The sequence below is a fragment of the Danio rerio genome, chromosome 2 (genome assembly GCF_049306965.1).
Source record: "Danio rerio strain Tuebingen ecotype United States chromosome 2, GRCz12tu, whole genome shotgun sequence".
In the NCBI taxonomy this organism is placed as follows: domain Eukaryota; kingdom Metazoa; phylum Chordata; class Actinopteri; order Cypriniformes; family Danionidae; genus Danio; species Danio rerio.
The window spans coordinates 19907559-19913151 of NC_133177.1; positions in this window are offsets into that span (position 1 = coordinate 19907559).

Consider the following 5593-nt stretch of genomic DNA (forward strand, 5'->3'; position numbering starts at 1 on the left):
TCTGCCATGTTGTAAGACAGCCAAGAGATTACATGGATATACTATATGCATATAATAACGAGCCATGGATGACCCGAGCTTAAACAAACCTTGTCGTCGTCTTAATGAACAGACACAAAGCTAAGAAGAAAAATCTGCCATGTCCTGTTGTTGCTTTACGAGACCGTCTAAAAGTGCAAGCGGTATTTGCTTTCTTACAGGAGCTCGCGATCGTGTCTATATTTGATATAGCAAACTTCTTGAGCTAATAATAATAACGTCCGCATGATTACTGAAGTGTCTCCGTCATCTGATCCATTCGGAAAGAAAAGGACAAGCGAGAGGGTGAAGCACTGGAAAAAAGGAGAAGTCTGGCAAAACACAGGAGCAAAAGTGTTTTAGCAACCTGAATCATGAACAAACTGCCATGTTTATCTTCAACTTTTGGACTATTATGAACTGGGAATGACAAAATTACTCTCTAACAGAGCTTACATGTGCTGGTAAAGATTACAGACATAGATGAGAGGTTTGCTCTGACTGTGGGCTATATTGCGTGTGTTTTTGAACTCAAATAAGTACTAATGTATGATGTGTGCAGTTTTCCTGTAATTAATAATATATCAAAGACTGTAAGGGGCTGTATGTGTTCATATTTGTTGCATTTATTAATTTATTATATATAATTACAGACGTTACAGTAGGTTATTTCGCACTGTCATTGATCTGCAGTTATAATCAAATCCTGTTCATAGAAAAGTTAGTAATAAACATTTATAAACAAGTATTTATGTGTATGAAGCATCTGTTTTGTGAGAAGTGTTTCTCATATGATATGTAAACGACCCATACAGCTTTACTGTAGACATTTATTCGAGCAAGCATGACGTCGACTTAAACTTTATGTTGTACACCACGCCCACCAAAAGGGTACCCTTTGTGGTGGAAACGCAAGCCTGATAAAGGTGACCCGTACCCACCCGAACCGTATCGTACTGTACCAGTCAGTGGAAACGAGCCAAAAAGCTGCACGCTTTGTGGATAAAAAAAAATAATTTTGGTACACTGACAATACAAGAATAATCAGACGGACAGTGAAAGTGGATTATTTTGCACCACGGAAAGGATTGCTACTGTAGAAAACATCGCATAAATTTGAAAAACCAAATGTTTCAAATTTATCTAAAACGCCAAACCACATAAGACAGCAATCTACAGCTGAAACATTTCCTTAAAAAACGGTCAATTAGGCCTTATATGGTAATGACAGTAGACAAAAAAAAAACACTTTCAAACAGGCTTCTCGTACAGTGTGTACACAATATACGTCACACCCATTCACACACCCCGCCTCATATCAAAAACGTCTGATGCTGATTGGCCGACACCTGCGTGTCTTTAAAAGTCGTGTGGCTAGGCTAACGAGTTAGGCCAAAGGTAAATATTAACACGTACGAAAACATTCGAATAAGCTAAAAGATCAAAACTATGCAAAGTTCACCACCGTCCGTGCAACATGTACCATTTTCAAATAAAAACTATAATATAAAACCCGCATACGTTAAAATGGGAAACCAGCAGTTGGTTACTTTAATGGAGGTGTAACGGTTAGCTCCCCGGAGCTAGAAACTTTATCAAAACATTGACAAATCCATTTTAAACAGCAGACTCTAACGAAAATAAACAAATATAGAACATTAGAGTAGGTAATTTAAAAATACTTACTAACTTTGTCCAACAAAACCCTAATGACTTCTTCTTATTATTATTTTGAGTTTTATTGGCAGTTAGCATACAAACTTTTTTATATATATATATATATATATATATATTCCTACACCACTTATATCTTTATGTCTAAATCCTTTTATCTAATTTAGACATTTAAAAATTTTATACAGTCCTCATCTGACTTGTTTTTTAGTATTTTAATCAAATTAAAATTTGTATTGATTCTTTTTTAATTTAAAATAAACACTTTCCTTTCCCTATTGTACTTTGGACACTTCTTAATAACATGCTCCACGGTTTCTTCTTGCCCACAAAAATCACATCTTCCTGTCTGATGTTAATTCATTTTGTACAATGTACTGTTAAGTCCTGAGTCAAAAATCGAATTCTTGATATTATGCTCTCTTTCCTCCTACTTCTACTCGTTATTCTTCCTTTATCCACATTTCTTTGAATATTAAACAACCACCTCCCATTTTTCCTTTCTCCCATTGTTTTTGCCACCCACTTTTTAAAATTTGCTTAATTAAAACCTTTATCTCACTTTTACTATATTTTATTTCCATGTCTGTAATTGATTTCCTTGTAGCTTCTTTAATCTGCCAACTCATTCCCTGTTATTCCGCTACGAGTTTCTAATCCCATCAACTGAATGTGATTTATTGTTTGCAATATCTCGATCAATATATCCTTTCTGCTTTCAGAATGTCCACTCTCTAATGTCATCAGTGAGTAATTTAAGTCGAACATACCAATGCTCCTAACCGTCTGTTTTCCTCAACCCATTGAAGTGCCATTAGTAATGCCACCATTTCTCCAGTATACACTGAAAGGTCATCTGATATTCTTTTAATAACTTTAATTCTAAAATCTATTACTGTGTATGCTACCCCCACTCTGTTTCCTCTATCTTTAGATGCTTCTGTATATATTAAAACATGATTAAAATATTTGTCTTTAATATATGTTTGCACCATTTGAATATTAAAATTGCCCTCCGCACTCTTATCTCTTATCTTTACCAGTGATGTATCAACAATGGGTTTTGGTAGTAACCATTCAGGAGTATTTGACCATGGAACCCTAATAACTTCCCTTAACCTTCGTATAGATGTTTAGCTAACAACAGACGCTACTCCTGACAAAACCCTATTAGCACTCGGACTCTGCGCATGCGCTCACAGGATTTGTTTACAATTATTAAACGTTTAGAGTCAGCCAGAGATGGCGTTTATCGTGTACTACATAGCATACGTTTATGGCAGCACATCACCTCAAATACTTTTTATTTTTTGATTAGGTTCATTTTACAACATCATGGCTGCAACAGCCACAATATAACAGGAGTGTCTAAAAAGCTCCCAGCACCAAGCCTTGCACCACTAGTTAGAATCTGTAGTTGAATTCAGAATTATTAGCCCCCCTTTGATTTTTGTTTTCTTTTTTAAATATTTCCCAAAATTATGTTTAACAGAGCAAGAAAATTTTCACAGTATGTCTGATAATATTTTCTTAGTCTTATTTGTTTTATTTCGGCTAGAATGAAAGCAGTTTTCATTTTTTTAAATGCCAATTTAAGGTAAATATTATTAGCCCCTTAAACCAAAATTTTTTTTTATGACAGAACAAACCATTTTTACAGAATGACTTGCCTATTTACCCTAACCTGCCTAGTTAACCTAATTAACCTAAATAAGCCTTTAAATGTCACTTTAAGTTGTATAGAAGTGTCTAGAAAAATCTAGTCAACTATTATTGACTCATGGCAAAGATAAAAATATATCAGTTATTAGAAATAAGTTATTAAAACTACTATGATTAGAAATGTGTTGAAAAAAATCTCTCTGTTAAACCGAATTTGGGAAAAAAAAAAACAGGGGGCTAATAATTCTGACTTTAACTTATATAAAAATATATTATGTAATACATGACATGTAAACTAATCATTCTAACAATAATAATAAAATAAATTTATAAAATAAATATTTGATACTGGCCACACAATTTAAGTAAAAAAAAAAACAAACAAAAAAAAAACAGGTTATACTTTGTGCTTTTTCTCAATGTCGAGAGAGAGCCACACACCAGATGGCCTCACTAACTCGTTTAGTTCTCTAGACATGCGGTACAGGTGAATTGGGTTGGCTAAATTGTCCGTAGTGCGTGAATGTGAGTGTGGATGTTACCCAGAGATGGGTTGCGGCTGGAAGGGCATCCGCTGCGTAAAAACTTGCTGGATAAGTTGGCAGTTCATTCCGCTGTGGCGACATCAGATTAATAAAGGGACTAAGCCGACAAGAAAATTAATGAAATACTTAGGTGATGTATTTTTCTGTTAAAAAAATTTAACTTGGTTTGGAATTTTTTTAAATAAAAAAATAAATAAAATAAGATCAATATCATTAGCCCACTTTCATTTTTTCCTTTTTGGTTTGCCTACAGAACAAACCACTATCCAATAACGAGATTAATTATCCTAATTTGCCTGGTTAACATAATAACTTATTACGTAAATTGCTCTATAGTATCTTAAACACATTATTGGAAAAATAGTATGTACTCTCACCATGGCAAAGCAGGAACATATGAAAATCTTTTAATATCAAATGGGCGTAACTATTTGATAAAGCATTGCTTATTAAAACGTTTCAGTAAAAAGTGAATTTCAAACTTTTATTTGTGAAAAGACAGAACATTCATTCCTTCATTTTCTTTTCGGCTTAGTTCCTTTATTAAACTGGGGTCCCCACAGTGGAATGAACTGCCAACTTATTCAGCATATGTTTTTTTACACAGCGGATGCCCTTCCAGCTGTAACCCACAGGGAAAGAGAAGACAGAAAAAATTAATTTATTATTTTTAACCCAATATTTCTCTTAAATTATGCAAACTTTTTTATGGAAATTTCATTGATTAAAATTTTTATCCATTCATAAAAATATGTAAATTTCTAAAGGTTTTGAAAGTACAATAAATGTTTACAATGTGAATGCTACAGTCCGCATTATCCGATTTCTTTTAAGAAGAGAAGAAATATAAAAAATCAGAATTGACTCTACAATAAACAGGAATACAAGTAGGATATTAACTCAATATAAAATAGTTGTATAGAAGATAACAAAAATAAAAAGACATGATGACAGCAACAATAAAACAGACGTAATATACAAGTAATAAAAAAAGAATTTTAAAAAATGAACTTAGTGGAAGAAGCATGAGGGTTTCATATTTCTATCTGCTTGCCATTTTTAGTTATTAGATAAACATACGGCTTTAAGCAGTGTCAATTTTTATTAAGAAGTTTTCAGGGGAAAAACTTAAGAACCTATTGTGTATTAATAAAAATGACATTTTTAATGTGATTTATGTTCTGTTAAATGCTTTTTGTGTTGCTTGTTTTTTGTGATATATGTGATGTGAACGCTGATATGGTTGGGTACTGTGAAGTCAAAGAAAAAAATTCTACTTGTGGACAATTAAAAAGTAAAGTAAAAACATTTGCCATTCAATAATAATAATAATATTAATAATAATAATAATAAAGTAAATTTAACACATTTTTAAATAATAATAATAGCTTAATAGATATTACATTACTATATAAATATAATACAATATAGTATCATATATATTATTATTTCGTTTTTATTTTCCGGTTTGAGTATCCTATAGCACATCATGTATTTTAACTGAAGAGTTGTTTTATTGATGACGATTTATTCAAATAATTCTGTAAAACCCAAGCATAAACTTTGGGAGATTTTACATGTAAAAATTTAAACATTTTAGATTCCTTTAGGTGACTTTAAATGTCAGAACTGTCCGTGATATTTCAAATAATAACATCAACCGCATTATTCGAAATTCGTTCTAAAGATTCCAT